Here is a 23,202-nt window from a genome sequence, read left to right as displayed (position 1 = left end):
CCACTTCGATCCCTTACCCAACCCTCTCCCCTCACACCCTGTTCTCGCCTCCCGTCCCCTCTTCCCCCACCCCTTCCCTACCCCTCTGTCCCTCTTCCACCACTCCCCCTGTCCCTCTTCCACCACGGCTGACCCCTCTCCCCTCCATCCTTCCTACTCTTCACGTCCTACCCCCCTCCTCCCCCACACTATTTCCCCTCTCTCCCCCCTCCCCTCTCCCCCCTCCCATCCCGCTCTCCCCCTCCCTCCACACTCTTCCCCCTCTCCCTCCTCATTCCCTTACCGTGCACACTCTCTGTCTTTAAGAAGGAACTACAGATGCTGGAAAATCGAAGGTAGACATAAAAAAAGCTGGATAAACTCAGCGGGTGCGGCAGCATCTATGGAGCGAATTGAATGGTCAACGTTTTTGGCCGAAACCCGGAAGAAGGGTTTCGGCCAAAAACGTTGCCCTTTTCCTTCGGTCCATAGATGCTGCTGCACCCGCTGAGTTTATCCAGCTTTTTTGATGTTGTACCAGCCTCTCTCTCTGTTTCCTCCTCCTCCTCTCCCCTCCCTCCCCTCTTCTAAACCCCCCCCCCCCTCGCAAACGCCGTTGGGGAAACAGACCCAACGGGTCTGCACTTGGTCTAGTTACGATTAATCCTCTATTTATAATTGGGTTGGTAATGGGTTCAATTTCTAGGCATCCGAACCTCTGACATTCTACACTCCTTTACTTATCTTCGTGTGACGCATAAGCAGGTCAAAAACAACTTGCGGTTCAAAATTTGAACAAAGTTCATTTCAGTGTTGCCTTGTAAATGTTATTAATGGCCTGAAGGGACGAATAGCTAAATTTAGAGAATATGTTGCATGACAAATGCAACCTGTGCGTGACTTGGAACTTCCATTCTGAATTGGATTGGAATGCTGTTCAAAATCCTACACATTGAGTATTCCTTTCTTGTCCATAAATGATAAACCAATCATTATGACCCACTCAACATTGAGAAAAATTGGTTTGAATTTCCGAGATGTGATTTGGATTAGAAACTCTTCGCAGTGACACAAGACACTGATATAAATTTGGAGTATTTTCAGTATCAAATTGAGGTAAGTACTTTTAAGTGGCAAAATTAGATCAAAATATTTGCAGATTGCTTTGCCCATTTTTTTTTTTACCTCTTCTATGATCCAATCATTTAAATAAATTTTAATATGGACCAGTGACATGCCAGTTCGAGCTTTCTGCTTTTACAGTCAGATTAGGATCAGACTAACTATTTCAGGGCACACTGCTGTTAAACTCCACAGATGTATTGTGGGGGGATGATTTTTGTGTGTAAGTGATTATTTTAGTTTGTGTCCAAGATGGCTGCCGGAAGGGAGAGTGTACGCTGGCGCGGTTTAGCTGCCGCTGCTCTATCTTCACATTGTGTTTTTGATTTTTCTGTCTTTGGATCGAATTCTGTCTTTGATTTGTGTATTGGTGATGTCTTTATTATTTATTTTACTCCGATTATGTTTTTTTACTCTTGTTAAATTCTGTAAGGTGTCATTGAGACTTTTGAAAGGCGCCCATAAATAAAATGTATTATTATTATTATTATTATTAGATGTAAACCACACTGAGTTTCTTGATGTTTGGAGTTACTCTGTCAAAATGTATTATGTCCAGGGATTCACGAGGCAATTGATGCACTTCAGAGAATTGCCGAGAAGGCATCAGAAGCCAGGATCAAGAAAAAAAATGTGTAGCTTGACAGCACTGTTTGCTTTCAGATTCAGATTCAGATTCAACTTTAATTGTCATTGTCAGTGTACAGTACAGAGACAACAAAATTGGCAGCCATTTTGCTTTGTGACATCGTATGGGAAACCCATTTATTTTTCAATGGGACTGGATCTCCATTAATTTAATCCACAGATTAAGTGGAAATGTTCGATTTGTTTTTCTGGTGAGTTAGGAGAAGGAAAGTCTAGACAAGGAATTGAGAGAGTAGAATATTAGATGGTAGTATGTAGGGATTTGGAACTCACTGCCTGACAGGGTGGTAGAGGCAGACACCATTATTAATTTCAAAAATTACTAAAACATGCACTTGAAGAGCCTTGACCTCAGGGAGCCTCTGTGGGAAAATTGAATTACACTGGGTAGCTCTTTTTCAACCAGCAGAAACAATGGACCAAACACCCTCTTTCTAGGTCATATCTTTTCCATGATTTTATGCTTACAGTTTTCCATTTGCACAAGTACAACTTGGCTAGAGACACAGTTAGTTCTGGAATGTAAGCCTAACAACGTCACAGTTGTGATGTTGAATGGTTCCATAGCCTTTGCTATATCTAATGTTCTCAGTTATTTATTCACATCACTTGGAATGAATCATATTAGCATAAGGCTAACCAGTGATTATAAGGTCATAAGTGATATGAGCAGAATTAGGCCATTCGGCCCATCAATTATATTCTACTATTCAATCATGGCTGATCTATCTCTCTCTCCTAACCCATTATCCTCCCTTCTCCCCATAACCCCTGCCTTATCCCCATAACCCCTGACAACCTTTCCAATCAAATGGATCACAGGGACCTCAGGAGGAAACTTAGATGGCTTACCCACTGAGCATCTCAGGCTGCACATTGGTACTTTGGCACCTTTGTGCCGATTGTCAAATGTATTCGAGGATGGGAATATTTTGTCATTAAAAAATGTCAATATTTTCAATTGCTTATTCTTATTTTTTTTATTGCTTATTCAGTTGAATTAAATAGCATATTGACACCCTTAAAGCGATGCAGGCCCAGCAGATAAGGGACAATGGGGACAAAGAAAATGCGGACAGACAGAGGATGAACAGGATGAAGCTAAAATGGTGGCGAGGTCTGATTGTGATGAAGATGGTTTCACATATCTAATTCCCTGCAATTTGCTTTTTGAGGGATGTTACTGTGTTCGATCAAATTGTGTGTTTGTGTAGATGGCAGCAAGCACACTTTAATAAGCAATTAATTGATTGTGAGATATTTCAGAATATGTGGATGTAGTAACCTATTATATAAATGCAAAATCTTCCTATTCAAATTCAAAATTCAAACAATTGTTCATATTAAAATTTAAATTGAACATCTGATTAGGACTGAAATCATTGAAAACTTAATTTTTTTTCTCCTTCATCTGCTGAGTATTATCCAACTTTTTTGCTATTAATTTCAGAACTGCAGTATGCAGACATTTTTCTTGTTATCGCTTTCCAAATATTTCTTCTGGAACAGTTAATGAGTGTAACCAAAATAGTATTTTTGCAAAATAAATGTGTCAAGCCAAAGATCAGTGGAGGAGAATTTTACGCACAGTATTATATGTATTCAAGCATGCACAGCTAATGCATACTCTGAAATTGTACTCAAGATCATAATACAAAATCTACTTGTGTGACTTAAGCCAATCTTGCCAACAGAAAATAAAACTAAAACTTGTCCAGAGAAAACTCTCGAACCTGAGAATGGAGTAAATTCAATGGAGACTATTAAGACTCCTCAAATGCTCTAAAAAATTGGAATATTTTAATCTTTGATTTTAAAAATATACTAGACCAAGTGAGACCTGTTGGGTCCCGTCCCCTCAACGTGCAGTTGCGGGGGGAGGTGCGGCCTGCAGCGTCACACACACACTAACCAAACCCCCCCCCCCCTACACACACACTAACCACCTACACACACACTAACCACCCCCATTGATATTATATTAATATTATTCATTCACTTCTTTTACACCATCCCCCGCCCTTTCCACTCACGCATAGCCCCCAACCAGCAGGCATGGCTAGAGAGGGAGGAGGTCGAGAGAGAGGGACACAGAGGCACAGAGAGGGACACAGAGGTACGGACAGGGTCACAGAGGCACAGAGAGGAACACACAGAGGGACATAGAGGCACATAGAGGGACACAGAGGCACAGAGCGGGACACAGAGAGAGACACAGAAGCACAGAGAGGGACAGAAGCACAGAGAGGGACAGAAGCACAGAGAGGGAGGGGGGGAATGAGGGGGGGGGGGGGCGGGGGTGAGGGAGCGTGAGGGGGCAGAGAGGGAAGGGGTAGGGTTTGAGGGGTTGGGGGGGCAGGTCGTCAGACTACCGAAGTATCTATAGAGCAATTGCATCCATTTTCTGATTCCCTTCATAAAGTTATGTTGGAAAACATGACCATATGTACATGTCTATATTCTGGCAAACGCTTATTCTGATCCCAGCTGACGAGGTACATGTCTACACTCCTCTACTGCATATAGGAGACAGTATCCCCAAGCAGTACCAAGATCTCCTGGGTACAGGGCAGACTTTGATTGAGAGTTGATAACCAGTCATAGATGTGAAATGGGTTATCAATTTCTGATGTCCTTTCCGCCTGGATTCCACCAGGGTGCTACCCAGAAACATCAATCAGGGCTCGTAATTAACGGTTGCCAGGGTGCCAATGACCACCCAAAGTGCCGCCGGGCAACCTAAACGCCGAGTCATTTTGCCCGGCTTGGCACTGCAGATACTGGTTTATACCGAAGATAGACACAACAAACTGGAGTAACTCAGCGGGTCAGGCAGCATCTCTGGAGAAAAGGAACGTGACGTTTTGTGTCAGCAACGGCTGTAATGCGTGGGAAAGATGCTAAGTGTGGCGTGACGGAGGGTCGGAGCGAATGACGGGCCCCGCACAGCAGCATCAGCGGCCCCGACGGCGACTGGTCCCCCAATTTATCCTGTACTGATCCCCCTTCCCATCCATCCTGCACTGCCCCCCCATCCATCCTGCACTGCCCCCCCATTCATCCTGCACTACTCCCCCCCATTCATCCTGCACTGATCCCCCCATTCATCCCGTACTGATCCCCCCCTCCATTTATCCTGCACCGATCCCCCCATCTATCCTGTACTGATCTTCCCATTCATCTTTTACTGAATCCCCCATTACAGGGTTGCAAGGTTGCTGAGTTGGAGAAGGGCAAGGTCATGGAGACAATTTTTTAAGTAGAATTTTGGAACAGAGGTTCTGTCGTTGCAGTATCCAGCATGGGTCAGCATGCAACAGAGTATTAGTAAACAGATAATAGATCTGATATCAGTCGAGAGAAGAGTTTTGGATGAGCATAGATTTACATAAACTAAAAGAAGGGTTGCTTGCCCTGAGTCTCACACTAGAGGTAACAAGTCTGAGAAAGGGATTCAGCAGTAGATGAGCTAAGGCAGGATAAGGTTGCGCAATGTTAACAAGGTGAAAATATACAATATTGATGTAAAAATCAAAATTAATACTGTGAAAGATGTTATAGCTATGAATAACTGTCAGGGAAAGGGATACTAAATCTGATCAGAGCATGAAGATTATAACATTGACTAAAGCCAATGGCTTTCGACTTTCCATTGCTGGGTTTGTGGAAAATTCTATTCATCCATATTGAATAATGGGCAAATAGCCAGGCAGAAGACACCATGTCAAGTTGGCACGGGTTGGATTGAGTTGACCACTATTGGTATCTCTGCAAAAACTGATGTTTTGTTTTCAGAAAGTAGACAAAAATGCTGGAGAAACTTAGCAGGTGAGGCTGGTTCTGGCAGAAACATATCAATGGAAAGTAAAAAATGAAGATAGTTTAGGATGTATCCTTGAGGAATCCAGAGGTAACTGGGAAGAGAAATAATTTCCTTTCAATGGCTGGACAGGTAAGAATAAAACCAGGTGAGGCCGAGCTCATCCGATAAGGTGTTGGAAGCGGATGGTGCGGCAATTCTGATGGCGGTTGCAGTTAGATTGAGAAAAATGAGACTCAATAGGTGTGCTGAATCGTATCCCCGCAAAAACAACATAATTCTCAGCTTCCATCAAATAGTACATAATCTTACAAAAATATAAAAAATGCAATTGACTTGAAAGGTTATTTTGTATTCTGGTGCAAAGTATTAATGAGCATTACTGTAAGCAGAGCAATGAAGCTAAAGTCTACTATCAGTACACCGTACATTCTTGGTGACACGAGGAACTGAATATTCTTTATATTCTTTAAGGTTATGTATGAAATTTTGCTTCAAAAACATGGTGTAACACAAAGGTTAAATAGAGATACATCTACAAACCAAAATGGTAAAGTTACAGTAATCACACAAACATCATTGTCATTTGAAAAAAAATCCCACCATCTTAGATCTTGCAGAAGGAACTGCAACAGGGCAGCCACTTGTCCGCTTGTCATGTTAAAAGTTGACAAGTTATTCCCCGTATCCATTTATCTCTGGTTGGACTCAGAAATTGCAAAATTACGGTCTAATCTGCCCTACCCCTCCTCATCCTTGTTACATTAATATCTCACCCTGAAATGTTGCATTCAAGCATAGAAAGGGTGAGATTAGTTTAGTTTTGTTTATTATTGTGTACTAAGATACAGTGAAAAGCTTTGTTTGCATGCCATCCAGTCAGAAAAAGACTATACATGAATACAATCAAGCTGTCCTCAGTGCAAAGATAAATGATAATGGGATATTTAGTGCAAAGATATAACATCGAAGTCCAATAAAATCCAATTGAAGAAAGTTCCAAAGAACTCCAATGAGGTAGATATGGGAGATCAGGACTGCTCTCTAGTTGATGAGAGGACTGTTCAGTTGCCAGATTACAGCTGGGAAGCTGATGTCAAACTTGCCCTCTGATTGTCCCAAAAACTTGCTTATGCAAGAGTATATAAAATGTTTTATGGCTATTGTTATACCTTAAATAGTACGAAACAATCTTTTTTTTGCCACAGAATATTTAGAATCATAGATAGAACAGAAAGAGGCTCTTCGACCCACCAAGTCCACATCAATCATCATATCACCCATTTATACTAATCCTACACTAATACCATTTCTACGCTACACTACTCCCACATTTTCATTAACTCCCTTAGATTCTATCACTCTCCTACACTCTCAGGGCAATTTGCAATGGCCAATTAACCTCCAACCCACACATCTTTGGGCGGAAACCAGAGCATGCAGAGTAAATCAGAGTAAACCTTTGTGATCGCAAGGAGAATGCACAAACTCCACAGAGACACCACCGTAGGTCAGGATTGAACCAAGGGCTCAGGAGCAGCACCGGTTTACTATTGCTACTTAACGTCTTGTTGCTTCAAGTTTTAGTTGTTGATGAATATTTGAAAATGTTTACATTTAAACAATATTTTGTTTATTTTTGCTCTTTCTTCTCCCTCTTTTTTTTGTTTCATTTTACAGTGAATTAAATAACTAATTTATCTTACTCCCAGCCCAAATTGCCACCTATCCATATTTTCCCGAGATGCTGCCTGACACGCTGAGTTACTCCAGCCCTTTGTATCTTTTTTAAATCTCCTTTATCTTACCTGGTTTAGATTCGCTATGCCCCCAAATAGGATTCTTTATTTTGATTGATTAAAGATGTTTGTTGTGGCTTAGTTTATTTTTCTTTACAAGACATGAAACTACAAAGAGGGAGATGGGAAGACAGTTTTTACTCAACATCACCAAAATGATTGAGTTCAGCCAATCCAAAACAAACTGGAGATGAAATGCTGTCTGAAAAATAACTTGATTATAGTTTATTTTAAATATAAAGACTTATCATTTACACTGCATTACTTAGTAACATGTCATTAACTGTTCTAGATTCTAAATCTGATATTTGCTGGAATGTTACTATGCTGGAAACTGTAGAAAATTGTCAGCATTTATTATTTATCTCAATGCTTTTATGCTCGTGCTTTTCATTCAGTTCCTGTGGGGTTTATTGGATTCGCCAGATTCATTTGAATACTCAAATTGACGTCAGCAATGTAATGTAACCAGGGTTCATGGAGACAGCTGCAGTAACTGTAGAATCTACTGAGGCATACCCTTACGTTCTGGCAGGCGACAGCCAAGTAGTGATTATCACACTATCCCATCTGGTGCACTGACTGGAAGTACTCATATTCAAAGCTTTGGGAAAGCAACAAAAGCTGTAATTAGAATGTGTTCCATAATTTCATCCAGTAATTTTTTCTCATCAAGTATAATAACCACAATGCAATTGAACGGTATGCCAGCATATGGCTCGAACAGTCAAACATGATAAATATTTGTAACTAAATAAGAATATATAGCAATCTCACATGATACTAATGTTGAATTAGTGCCCTGCATATTCTAACACCACATTTTGCTGTTTTACTTTTGTTTCCATTCCAATTTTCTCTGTCGTTCTTTCAAGAAGATGTTCCCATGAATTTGGCTAGCGGCCAACTTCGCAGTCATCAGTGTATGAAAAGTGGTCCCAAGCTTGTACCATGTAAACAGGTTAAAAAATTAAAATGCAGTCATCTGGGGATCTGCACTGCACAAGAGTACAAGATAAAGTACATCTCCACTACAAAAAGTGAGTGCAGAATGTTGTGAAAAATCTGAACTTTCTCCTTGGTATCATCCTGCCAGAACTTAAACATAGGAAAAAAAATTGGTGCAAGAGTAGGCCATTCGGCCCTTCGAGCCGAATCAATATGATCATGGCTGATCATCCAAAATTGGTATGCCGTTCCTATTTTCTCCCCATATCCCTTCATTCCTTTAGCCCCAAGATCTATATCTAACTCACTCTTGAATCCATCCAGTGAATTAGCCTCCATTGCCTTCTATGGCAGAGAATTCCACAGATTCACAACTTTGGGTGAAAAGGTTTTTCTTCATCTCAGTCCTAAATGACCTACCCCTTATTCTTACACTGTGACCCCTGGTTCTGGACTCCCCCAACATCGGAAACATTTTTCCTGCATTTATCCTGTCCAATTCGTTAAGAATGTTATATGTTTCTATAAGATATCCTCGCATCCTTCTAAATTCCAGTGAATTTAAGACCAGTCAATCCATTCTGTCATCACATGTCAGTCCGGCCATCCCGGGAATTAACCTGGTGAAACTGTGCTGAACTCCCTCAATAGTAAGAATGTCCGTCCTCAAATTAGGAGACCAAAACTGCACACAATACCCTAGGTGTGGTGTCACCAGGGCTCTGTACAATTGTAGTAGGACCTCCTTGCTCCCATACTCAAATCCTCTCGCTATGAAGGCCAACATGCTATTTGCTTTCTTCACTGCCTGCTTTAACTGCATGCTTACTTTCAGTGACTGATCTACAAGGTCACCCAAGTCTCGTTGGAACCTCTCCTTTTCCTAATCGGCCACCATTCAGATAATAATCTGCCTTCATGTTCTTGCCACCAAAGTGGATAACCTCACATTTATCCAAATTATATTGCATCTGTCATGCATCTGCCCACTCACCCAACCTATCCAAGTCACTCTGCAGCCTTATAGCATCCTCGCAGCTCACCCTGCCACCCAGCTTTGTGTCATCTTGTAGTCAAGTCAAGTCAAGTTTATTCGTCACATACACATACGAGATGTGCAGTGAAATGAAAAGTGGCAATGCTCACGGTCTTTGTGCAAAAAGACAAACAAACAAACAACCAAACAAACTATAAACACAATCATAAACACACACATATTCTTTTACATATTAAATATTGGAAGGAAAAACGTTCAGTAAAGTTAGTCCCTGGTGTAGATTTTCCATTTGTAATGATAACTGTTGTGGACCCTTCCCAATCAATAGTAAACACTTGAGCCCCAACAGATCACACTTGTATCCATGTTTTAGATTAGTTTTAGATACAGCGGAGAAACAGGCCCTTCGGCCCACCTCGTCCACGCCGACCATTGATCCCCGCACATTAACACTACCCTACACACACTAGGGACAATTTTTACATTTACCAAGCCAATTTACTTACATGCCTGTACGTCCTTGGAGTGTGAGAGGAAACTGAATATCTCAGAAAAACCCAGGCGGTCACGGGGATAACGTACACACTCCGTACAGACAGCACCGTAGTCGGGATCGAACCCGAGTCTCTGGTGCTGCAAGCGCTGTAAGGCAGCAACTCTACTGCTGCACCACTGTGCCGCCCATGTATGCATTTTAAATTGGAAGGATGAGGTGAGGATATGAGAATACATGAGCAATCTTCTAGTGAAGATGCGAAACCCCTGTCCCACTTAGGAGACTTAAACAGCAACCTCTGGTGACCTTGCCCGCCACCCAAAGTTTCCATGAGGTCACCGGAGGTTTTGGTCACTCTCCCTAATGGTCGAAAGTGGTTTCCGTGTGGTCGAGGCTTCATCTAGGTTGCTGCTATTTTTTCATCATGATTAAAACCGGCCTCGACTTAAAATAGGTTGCCATTTTTAAAATCGATCATTTTTTAGTCGCAGGTCTAGTCGAAGCCGGTTTTCTTCATAGTCGAGGAAGGTTTTCAACATATGCGTGGGAGGTGGTCGGAGGTTGCAGGTCACTTCGACCTTGATTTTGTTTTGGGGTTGCAGGCAAGGTCACCAGAGGTTGCTGTTTAGGTCTCCTAAGTGGGACAGGGGCTCACCGCAAGGTGCATTTATTAACAAGCCCATTCTTCCCCAGTTGTATTAACGGGAAGTCTAACAAACATAGATAAGGACTGTGATACCAATGAAGCATGAATTTAAAAGAATGGAGAAATTGTAAAAAGAATGTGCAGTTTTGTTGGAGATTAACAGATAATTGAAACACTACCATTTGCTGCAGACATCCTAAAGTAAATTTGAGTTTGTTTTATGCTGGAATTCACAACTCACTCAAACTGTCAAGATAGATTAGCAAAAGCTACAACCTGCTGCATGAATTTAATTGTCTATTGTGGCTCGTTTTATTGATTGATTTTAAATTCATTCTTTGAATAAAATAATTAACGATCATTACAAAACATTTGGCAACATGTTTCTTTATATGATTAACAAATGTTCATGAATTATAATTATTTCTCCCTTGAACTTGGCACACTTGAGCTAGATTATAAAAAAAATAATTTTGCAATCTTGTGACAGTTGCATGTGCATCCTGTAAAAGTTGTAGTATTCTAGAAAGGCGCTATATAAATCCCATCCATTATTATTATTATTATTATTATTATATATATTTTTGATCATCATTAATGCATAATGAAGGTACAATGGGAGGAGGAACGCAATAAGCAATATTTTTTCTTTTATGGAACAGAGCTTCTTACTTCATATTCTATTAATATACAGTACAGTCTTGAAAAAATCAGCAAGCTGATTAAAATTTAAATCAAATGATATTTTGAACATTCACTTTTCCTTTGCTTAAAAGAAATACATCACGTTCAAAAATAGCTTATCCGAGCATGTGTTTGCATTAAAATAAATTTTATGTTGCATTTTATGACATTTCATCTGTTTTTATTGCTTATTGCTATACTGCCAACTACAAATACTGATTGCGACTTCTGGTGGCGCCATGCTGGACTAGCAGTCGCAACTTCTAGCTCCGCTGCTATAAAATCGCGATTTTTCGCGTTAAAATCGGGTCTGGAGGTCGGGACCAATTCAAAAATCTTACTGGAGCCCCGGGACATCGCGCTGATGGCGTCATCAGTAAGCGCTGTGATTTAAACGGAGGATAAAGGCTTTTAAATGAAAAAACCGTCTCCAGCTCAGAGCCCTCAGAGAACAATCTCAAAACAACTGCTGAAAACCCAGAAAACTGAAGAACAGACCTCTGAAGTGGATTCTGGAATGGCTACAAGATCCAAGACTGAGATGGCTACTAAGGAGAAAAATGAAATGGAAGAGATAAAGAACTCAAAAATGATGGAAAATATTAATGTTAAATTGATGGAAAATATGTCGAACATCAATGCTGGTAATCAAAAAGTTATTGACTGCATTGGCATTATACAAAAACGAACTGAGGATGTGCAAGAAGAGCTAACGGGGAGAATTAATAAAGGGGAAGAAGAGTCTACGAAGAAGTTTGAGGCTGTGCATGTAATTGTTTCTTCACAAGTAACTGCAATGAAAGACATGGAAACAGTTGTTGAACAAATGGCTGAAGATATGCAGGGAATGAAGCTAGAATTAGACAGCCTCAAGAGTCAACTGGCGAAAGTCTCAGATAAATGTCTGGATCTCGAAGCTCGCTCAAGACGTCAAAATTTACGAATACTGGGAGTAACAGAAGGGGCAGAGGGAAACAACGCCCGTGAGTTCACTGCTAACTTAATCAAACAGGTACTCAATTTACCTGTGAAACCGGAAATTGAAGTGGCACATCGAATACCCAGATTTAAGCCAAGATCACAAGGAGATCCAGCCCACCCACGACAGATCATAGTCAAACTTCGGGACATTTCAGCACTTGAAGAGCTGATGAAAAAATCAAATACGGAGTGAAGATGACGTTTGGAAACGACTCTATCAAACTCCTCCGGGATTATCCCTATGAGATCGTGCAAAAGAGAAAAAAGTTCTCACAGACAAGACAGATTCTCCATGGAGTTAAAGATGTCAGATGTGGCATTTTTTATCCGGCCAGGATGCACATTACTTTCAAGGGAAAAGAGAAAACTTTCACTAATTCGGACGCATCTTATAAATATGCCCAAGAGATTGTGGCAGAAACAGAAGATTAATCAAGGCTGCGGGACGATATGGACAAATTCTTTCCTTTTATTACTTCACAGAGAACACCTGAAGATAAGGGAAGAAACACCATTCTCTAAAAGTTTAAAATGGAAGAGCATTTCCACATGCGCTGGTCTAGACACCTTATCTCCTTTGGACGCTTTGGAATTCAACTCAAGGACATTCTTTGTTCAAAATGAAGGAAAGACTGATAAGCAACGCAGAGACGAACAGCAGAGCCGAATGTGGAAAACATCACAAGGACAAATGGCGGTTTAAGATCTTAAATAGCTTTACAAAATATAGAGAATTAACAATAATTAACAATACTAATATAGAAATATAAATGGAAACTAACTTGAACTATATAATGGGCAAAATGTAATAATGTGTTAAAAAGACTGACTAGCTCGTATATAGAGCGAGACAGTTAAGCAGGGATAAAGAAATAATAAATAACAAATTTTAGAACTAACGTAGATAATACTGAAAGTTTAAGTGCTATGTAGTTTGTGTGGGGAAGGGAGGAGACTCAGGCACCTGGCATAATTCCAGGAGCCTGATTCTGGTTAATCCTTTCAGCCAACAGCTTACTATTATCAAAGGTATAACTAATTATAAATAATTAGTAGATGAAAGTGTTAGATATATAAATTTCACAGTAGCTGAGCACAAGATCTGATAAGTCTGAATGAAATATATATATATATGTATAGTGTAATTGGGTGAAATATAACTGATTTTGAAATGGTACTGCCCTCCTAGGTTTAGAGTGATAAAGGGAACGGAGCTAATTGTACAACATCAACTTCGGAAGTCGAATAGATGTCGAATCCCACAGTCGGGTGGGACACTCACTACAGTGTCGAATACTCCAGACACTGTAATTTTACTTGTTCAATTTTTTAAAAATCACAATATGTCACAACTATGTGTTTTTTTTTCAAGGACAATCGCAAAAGGGATCTACCAAGGAAGTTAGTAATATAAATGCCCCCCAAATATCCAGAGTCCTGAGGTATGGATGCACCGTAATAAATAAGGGTATTAAAATCAGTGAAAATGCAAGATGATAAACAAAAGAAAATGGGAGGAATCACACTGTGTAGCTGGAATATAAGGGGTATTAATGAACCAATTAAAAGGGGCAAAATACTAGCTCAGTTGAAATCATACAACACGGACATTACTTTTCTACAAGAAACGCATCTTAAACATCAAGATCAGATGAGATTGAGGGCGAATTGGATAGGCCAAACATTTCACTCCTCACATACTTCGAAATCCAGAGGCACCGCAATTATTGTTCGCAAAGGAATACCATTCAAATCAAAGAACATTATATCAGATAAGGAAGGGAGATATCTTATAGTTACAGGAGAGATCCATGCTACGCCAATCACTTTGGTAAATATATATGCGCCCAATTTTGATAATCCTCAATTTTTCAATAAAATCCTGAATACAATCGCAGAATTTAACTACCAAAATGTTATAATTGGAGGAGACTTCAACTGTGTTTTAGATCCGTACTTAGATAAATTGATGCAAAAACAAAGAGGTAATATGAAATCTAAAACTAGCGAACTCTTAAATACATATATAAAAAATACAAATATAGCAGACCTTTGGTGGATCGCGAATCCGACTGGAAGGGAATACTCGTTTTATTCAATGGTACACAAAACATACTCACGTATAGACTATTTCCTAGTGGATACAAAACTAATCCCTTATACTATGAACCCTAAATATCACACCAATACGATTTCAGATCACTCCCCGCTAACTTTCGTTTTAAAATTAGAAGGAATGTCTACGAACAAATCGTTCTGGAGGTTTAACTTGCAAATTCTGAAAGACCCACAAGGGAGTATATATCTAAAAAAACAGATGAACCTATTTTTTGAGACAAACGATACACCAGATATATCGCCCACTTTACTATGGGAATCCTTCAAAGCACTTATTAGAGGAGTCATTATCTCGTATCAAGCTTTTCAAAACAAAAAGAATAAGAATGAACAAAGACAATTAGAAGAACAAATCAGACAACTAGATATAGATAATGCTAAAGATCCAACTATGGATAAACATAATAACATTTTAATACTGAAATTTAAGCTAAATAAATTATTGTCAGAGAAAGTTATAAGACTATTCCAAATTACAAAACAAGAACATTTCGAATTTGGGGATAAACCCCATAAACTTTTGGCACGCCAACTGAAAAAACAGGAAAAAAATCATGCAATTTTAAAGATTAAATCAGATAGAGGGGAATTATTAACACTACCTAATGATATCAATAAAATATTTGCTCAATTTTACAAGAATTTATACATCTAAATCGCTAATAGACAATAATAAAGTTTCAGAATTTCTGGACAATTGTAACCTTCCAAAACTAGAACTGAAGGAACAAGAGGAACTGGGAGCACAAATTACATCTAAGGAAATAGAAGACACAATAAACACACTTAAGAATGGAAAAACACCAGGACCAGACGGATTCAGTAATGAATGTTATAAATGTTTTTACGACATAGTTACACCACGTCTACAGAAAATGTATACATACGCTTTTAAAGAACAAATCTTACCTGAAACACTAGCAGAATCAACGATCACATTAATACTTAAAAAAGATAAAGATATAGAAGAACCAGGCTCATATTGCATACGCTATTGCTTTGTTAAATACGGATCAAAAAATATTAGCGAAAACACTAGCTAGAAGACTAAGTAAATATGTTAGTAAATTAATAAATGAGGATCAAACGGGATTTATACCTAAGAGACATTCATTTAATAACCTGAGACGTCTGCTTAACATAATGCACTCTCACAAACCTCAAGAACAAGAGTTATCTATCATTTCATTGGATGCAGAAAAAGCATTTGATCAAGTAGAATGGGATTATATGATTAAAGTATTGCAAAAATTTCAAATGGGAGAGAACTTCATCGCATGGATAAAATTATTATATAACAAACCCACGGCTAGAATATTAACTAATAATATACTATCTACGAAATTCCAATTATCAAGGGGCAATAGACAAGGATGTTCATTATCACCGCTGTTATTTGCTCTGGTAATTGAACCTTTAGCTGAAAAAATCAGAACACACCCGGATATTTACGGTTATAATACAAAATATTCAAATAACATAATATCTTTATATGCAGACGATGTACTACTGTATATCACAAAACCCCAAATCAGTATACCAAACATATTAAATATAATTAAGGACTTTGGATCTTTCTCAGGATACAGAATAAACTGGAATAAAAGTGAAATTATGTCGATAAAACCGAAACTCAACACATCTCTTGAAATTCCCCTTTAAAATAGCCACAGGAAAATTCAAATATTTGGGAATTGAAATTACTAGAAACTATCACGCTATGTTTAATGCCAATTATAGTCCCTTACTTAAGAAACTAAATAATCTAATCAAATTCTGGAAAACGCTCCCGATGTCTTTAATAGGTCGAATAAATGCTATAAAAATGATCTTTTTACCACAAATCCTATATTTATTTCAATCAATACATATATATCTTCCAAAAAAGTTTTTCAAAAAACTAGACTCAGACATTACAAATTTTATATGGGATTATAAATCCCACAGAATACAAAGAGCACACCTTAGTAAACCAAAAGAGATGGGTGGTCTAGCGCTCCCTAACTTTATGTACTATAATTGGGCAGTAAATATTTAAAATATGATTCACCTGCTGGACAACTGTGCCCAGCAGGTGGACTGGATTGTAATGGAGAGAGAGGATTGCTCTCCGTGTAATACAGGAGCGACTCTCCTCTCGCCAATGAATCTGAATAACAAAAATTACAATAAAAATCCAATGACACATAGCACAATTAGAACTTGGAAACAAATAAAACAGAATCTAAAATTAAGAAATCTATCTCTTTTAATGCCAATAGTCAATAATCCGTCGTTTAAACCTTCAATTATTGATAAATCATTTACACAATGGGAAAGAATGGGAATCAAAACGCTCGGAGACTTGTATGAATTGGGAAAATTATTATAATTTCAACAATTACAACTGAAATATAATTTGAAAAATAATCAATATTTTAAATATCTTCAAATCCGTGACTATCTGAAAAAAATACACAAAAGGCTATCATAACATGCCCCCAGACTTATTGGATGAAGCCATGAAGACAAAGGCTGAATCAGCAAATCTAATATCATACTTATACAACATTATTTTAAATATAGAAATACCTACAACCGATGGTATTAGAAGAGACTCGGAACAAGAACTAGCTATAAAAATTTCAAAAGAGAGCTGGGATAAACACTTACTATATGTGCATAAATGCTCGATCAACGTACGACATACTCTAATTCAATTCAAAACATTACATAGACTATATTATTCAAAAACTAAAATAAATAAACTTTTCCCCAATGTCTCACCCACTTGTCATAAATGTCAGTCACAAGAAGCTACCATAGCGCACTCTTTTGTTTTTTGTATAAAAATCCAAAAATTCTGGAACGAAATATTTGAAAACTTCACAAAATTAATTAAAATAAAACTTGTACCAAAAGCAGAATGGATCATTTTTGGAATATCGGAAGGTAACCCCGAACTAAACGTGTTTCAAAAGAACTTACTTAATTACGGGCTAATAATGGGATCTGGTAACGGGGGGTATAAAATAAAAAAATAAAAAACACGGCTGGTATATCCTTTTTTGCGGAGTTTTGTGTTATAATAGAGCGATTGTTTTTCCTTTTTTTTCTTTTCTTTCTAGGGTCTATTTCCTTTCTTTACTTCCTTCTCTAATTTCTTCCCCAAGGGGCTTTCTTTTCCCAACACTTTCCTGCACCTTCACGATTCTTGCTCACTTTCCTTACTTCTTTTATTTCTACCTTTTTTTAAAGCTCGAAAAACGAAGTGGTACAACAAATGTAATAAGATATATGTGATGTGTATTACTGTAATTTACTGTACTTCTAATTAAAAATAAATAAATAAATAATAATAATTTAAAAAAAGGAAATGGCTTCAAGCCAAAATATAGATACTAGAATACGTGATAAATGTTTAGCCAAAGAGATACATTTGCCTTAAAGAAGGCAAACCACACAGAGAGAGAACGTGAGAGATGGTGGAACACAATGCTCTTGGAGTGAGGTTGAGATTACAGAGACTGGTCGCAGCATGGCTACCAAGAGGTTCGAATATATGGATTATTTTGTGCAGGATGAAAATAGGAGACTGGATAACAAAGAGCTGCAGGAAATGATGTAGTAGGAAAAGTTGTCTGTGGTTAAATGGAGACATTTATGACAGTAATAAATCTATGGAAGCTATAATATTGCCAAAAATAACAGTGGCCTCAGAATTATGAACAGCAAATTATGAACCAACAAATTAATAAAGGTCCCTTACAAACAGAGACAAGAGAATTTACAAGGGAATAAGGAAACAGGAGAGAAATTAAACAAGTAATTTGTGCCTGCCTTCACAGAACAAAACACACATAAAACATCCAGAAATAGAGAACCCAGGCACTGCTTTAATGAGAAACCGAAGGAAATTAGTATTAACTGTATTGTCTAGGGTTTATAAGAGGCGATATAATTGAAGCTTACAAAATCTTTACAGGGCTCAATAGGATGGATGCAGTGCTGAGGGGTCTACGATCATGGCTCATAGTCATAGAATAAAGGGTAGGCCATTTAAGAATGAAATTCTGAGAAATTGTGTGACTGATATTTTTGAAAACTACCCCAAATGGCTGCGGGTCCTCCGTTATTGAGTTTATTCCAAACAGAGAGCGATACATTTCTGGACATTAACAGAACAAAGTGGGATAGGGATTGTGCAGGAACATGTAGCTGAGGTACATGAGGTTCATATGTTCTTATTATCTCTCTAATAGTTGAGTTATCCATTTTATCTCACAGTGGTGCAGGTAGTAAAGCTGATGCTGCATAGTTCCTGTTACTCTGACGTTCAATCCTGTCAGTGTGTATTTGCACACGCTGCTTATGTTGCTACCCACATCCCCAAACTGTGCAGCTTGGTAGGTTAATTGGCTGCTGCAAATTGCCACTTGTTCAGTGAGCGATAGAATCCAGGATAGTTGATGGGAATGTGGGGAGAATAATATGAGTCAGGGTAGGATTAGCATAAATGTGTGATTGATGGGCAGTTTGGACTGGGTTTATAAATTCATAACCCATAGGGGCAGAATTAGGCCATTCGGTCCATCGAGTCTACTCCATCATTCAATCATGGCTGATCTATCTTTCCCTATCAACCCCATTCTCCTGTCTTCTCCCCCTAACCCCTGACCCCCGGACTAATCAAGAATCTATCAATCTCCACCTTAAAAATATCCATTGATGGCCTCCACAGCCGCCTGTTTTGTGTTTTCTGAGTCTATGTTTATGTGATGCCCCTGCAAGTAAGATTCTTATTATACCTGCATATTACTGTGCTTGTACATATGACAATACACTTAATTTGACTTGACTTGTATGCTTTTTTATTCTATTCTTGTTGATTTTATATCATTTGCTCAAGTATTTAGAACATTTTCACTCAAAGTGAACACATGGATCCCATAATCGGTGTTCCCTCTATCTCATTGGAGTAGAGCTTAACTATTAGACTGTTGACTGATCAGGATCTAAACAAAGTTCCTGGCCAGAACTGCAATATCAGATAACCCAGCCACCCAGTGGAAGGTGCTGGAAAGCATGGCAAGTTGTTTTGCTGCCAAGGAGAGAGAGGACAATCTAATGCACTGTTGTTTGCCAATTTTTCTTCAATTTGCTTGAAGTATCACTTAAGCGTGATATTGCAAATGATCACCTCTCAACTTGTATTCCATTCACATGTAATAAATACCCAGGAGGGAATCCAATTGCAAACACCCACTGTAAAACAGGAATCACTATTGTGAAGATGATTTTACTCCAATGATGCCTACATATCTCATTACCTCAAATGCTTCTATCTAAAAAGGAATGTAAATATTTAATTTCTAATTGGAATAGACAAGTTGAAAGTATTAACCATTTGTTCAAGTTACTGCTTAGTTCTTATTCTTTGTGGGATGAGTGTATGATTGGCAAAGGCTGATTTTATTAGTAGTAGCTGATTGCTTTAGAGAAACTAGTCGTGTGTTTCATTCTTGAATAGTTACATTCTACCTAGCAACTGATACTGTGGGATAGAGAGTTTCAGAATTTCATTTTGCATCGAAGGATTGAATATATAATTCATTTTGTGTAGCAGTCTGGGTTTAGGAGGTGCCACTGAAAACTCTTGTAAATTTCATCCATGCATCATGTATTCACCCGTCATTTGAATTGTCTGTTTAGTTTATTTTATTGAATTTTGCATTTGTTAATGGTGAAGAATGGTGGTAGGACTTGATAAGCATAGGCTTCTTCCTATCCCTTTTCGAACGAGTCTAATGTGTATTATGTTGAAATTGGCTTTTGATTTTTTAATTTATGTATGTACATATATGTTATGTATACGTGTATGTGTGTATATGTGTATATGTATGTATGTATATATGTACATGTATATGTATGTATGTATGTATGTATGTATTTATGTATATATATATATGTATATATATAATTTTCCTTTATTTATTCATTTTCATCTTTTCTTTTCTTTTTTTTTTAATTGTTCGAAATAAAGATATCATATCATATCATATCACCCACTCCTCATTGGAAATTATAAAAGGACACTTTTTATAATAGAAACATAGAAATGCTTTCATTGTCATTACATCCATTATACTTTAAGGTATATAAAGCACCTTTCATTTTGAATTGAATAACGTTGTTATGCATTATGCAGCCCATCTATGCACGTTAACTGATGTGGTATGGTGTAATGGCTAAGTCCCTATAACATTTATGAACCATTGATGCAGAAACACAACATTGAATTTCACCATTGCAGATTGGGAGGTTAAATTCAAATAATTAAATTAATCTTGGTGTTGAATCTTGGAATTGCTTCATCATTATAAAAATCCGGCTTTTCACGGAAAATAAATCTGCCATCCTTACCTGGTGTATATCTAACTCTAGAACCTCCAACATGGTCCTACTATTGCAGGAGCAAGTAAGGATGGACAATTAACCCTGTCATTGCCAATGACGTCCTCGTACTTGAACAAGTAAAAATAGCACAGTGGTGCAGCACCCGAGACCTGGGTTCGATTCCGACTACAGGCACTGTCTGTACGGAGTTTGTACATTCTCCCTGTGACCGCGTGGATTTTCTCAGAGGTCTTCAGTTTCCTCCCACACTCCAAAGACATACAGGTTTGTAGGTTAGTTGGCTGGTATAAGTGTAAATTGTCCAAAGTGTATGTGTAGGATAGTGTTAATGTATGGGTATTGCTGGTCGGTGCAGACTCAGTGAAGGGCCTATTTCTGTGCTGTATCTCTAAACAAATAAACAAAAGGTAAAATGGTTCTTATCAGAAAATCTAGTTCACCTCTGCTTCATAATCCTCTTGCAGTATTACAGTGAAGTGCATGCGCAAGTAATCCTTCTCAAGTGAGCATTAATAGGGACAAATTCTTACTAGAAATAGGAGCCAGATTGCTACTTTTCAAGAGTACCACTGAAGTGGCCTGTAAATGCATTATTAAATATTAAAAGTGATGGCTGAGCCACTTAATGACTATTACACTCCCAGAAAGTGTTGAAAAGGAATGTTACAATGTGCACAAACTCAAATGGCACAAACTCTCAATATGTGGTATATTAATATTTCTAAATACCCTGCACCTAGTAAGATCTTACATTTCCATCACTCCCACATGCTTCAGCTTAAAAGGATTAGGCAAAGGCTCAGGAAATTTCCCTATGGAGTTGCTCCACCCTACCCCCTCACTGGGTTCTCCACGTTATTCTTGCGATCAGGAAGAGTGAGCTAGTGTGAGAATGCATTTCAGAACAATGTAAGTGAAAAATTCTTAGAGAGTGAGAATGTATCTAATATATCAGTGAGGCGATTTTTCTCCCCAACATTCTTGAGTGAGATGCAGAACAGTGGTATGTGCGTTAATTATTTTCTTGAGATTTTTACACAATATATAGAATACATAGATGATAAACCAACTTCTGAGAAAATCTATTTTGGATGATCTAGAGGTTTGTCATTTGAGGATTGTAAAGATAGAATTGCAATCACAACTATCCTGTTTGTCCTGCATCATCATCTTCATTGACTACCTTCTATTCATCTGAAAGATGTCCATTTGTATGTTAATTCCAAATGGTAAATCATTCACTACTGCAGGGCCGGCCTTAGGAAGTGCGGGGCCCAATTGGGAACAATTTTGGAGAACCCCAGGTTCACAGCCAAGGTCTGTAGAATCATAGAAATATAAATAAAGTCTATTATAGACTTTATATCTCTATGGTAGAATGGAAAGTAATCAAAATGTGCGCTTAAAAAGTGCCTGCGAGTTAATGGACCAAACAGATCTAAGCTACATTTGAATATAAAATTGCATACGTGTAAGCCTACAAGTAACAAACAAAATGTGTAGATCACCTCTGCAAAGTAAGTGACTGTGAAATGAAAAAATAGTAATTTAATTAACTAGATCCTGGAAAACCAATAACTATTGGCAAAAAAAGCCCAGGCATTACATTTTGGGCTACCCTTTGGGCTTCTACCCCATCCTAACTTAGGTGTGTGTTGTGTGTGTTGTGTGCGTTGTGTGTGTGCGTTGTGTGTGTGCGTTGTGTGTGTGTGTGTGTGTGTGTGTGTGTGTGTGTGTGTGTGTGTGTGTGTGTGTGTGTGTGTGTGTGTGTGTGTGTGTGTGTGTGTTAGTTGTCTGTGCGTTATGTGTGTGTGTGGGAGGGAAGGAGTGAAGGGAGGGAGGGAGAGAAAGGAGGAAGGAGAGAAGGGAGTGAGGGAAGTAGAGAAAGAAGGGAGGGAGGGAAGGAGAGAAAGAAGGGAGGGAGGGAAGAAGAGAAGGGAAAAGAGAGAGAGGAAGGAGGGAGGGAAGGAGTGAAGGGAGGGAGGGAAAAGGGAAGGGAGGGAGAGGGCCAGTGGCAGGAGCAGATGCCGGGGTCTAGGCGGACGGGTGTGAGCTGAGGCCGAGGTTTGTAAACATTGCTCCAACCCGCGGCCCGGCCCTCCCTGTATTGTTCACCGCGTCTCCCAGGGGAGAGAGAGGGGTGGAGCCGGGGCTGTGTGCGTGAAGCACGGCGACTGGAGGGGCGGGAGCGCTGCCCTGGGACCGTGAGGTAACGACCCACCTCCCCCTCTCCCCCTTCCCGTCTACCCCTTTCTTCCCCCTCCACCCCTCTACTCTCTTTCCACCCCTCTTTCCCCCCTCCACCCGGGGTAGATCTACCCGAGCCGAGAGTAGATTACCCTAGCGTGGGGCCCCCTTAAGCGCGTGAAGCAATTGGTCCAATTGGCTTAAGGCCGGCCCTGCACCACTGAGGCTCTGATGGAATTCCCAGCCCAGCAAACAAGTCTCACAAAATCTTTTTGCAGTTACGTACATGTTGCAATAGCACCTGAACTTGGGCTCACGCACATTGAAGAAGGATCAACATTGAACAACGTGAAATGTGAAAAACTTGGAGGGAATAATATT

At 38.9% G+C, this 23,202-nt stretch overlaps 1 long non-coding RNA gene across 1 annotated transcript; it reads right to left on the bottom strand.

Annotated features, from left to right (window-relative positions):
* Positions 1-3,560: 3,560 nt before the first annotated feature.
* Positions 3,561-18,871, bottom strand: LOC116977659. Its single transcript, XR_004413272.1, has 3 exons — positions 18,760-18,871; positions 14,485-14,488; positions 3,561-3,573 (listed from the first exon to the last, which is right to left on the bottom strand). It is a non-coding gene; the product is annotated as an uncharacterized LOC116977659 (long non-coding RNA).
* Between the last annotated feature and the right edge of the window lie 4,331 nt (positions 18,872-23,202).

The sequence above is a fragment of the Amblyraja radiata genome, chromosome 10, assembly GCF_010909765.2.
Source record: "Amblyraja radiata isolate CabotCenter1 chromosome 10, sAmbRad1.1.pri, whole genome shotgun sequence".
NCBI lineage: Eukaryota > Metazoa > Chordata > Chondrichthyes > Rajiformes > Rajidae > Amblyraja > Amblyraja radiata.
The sequence above is the reverse complement of the archived record's forward strand: the minus strand, read 5'-3'. Positions and strand labels throughout refer to the sequence as shown.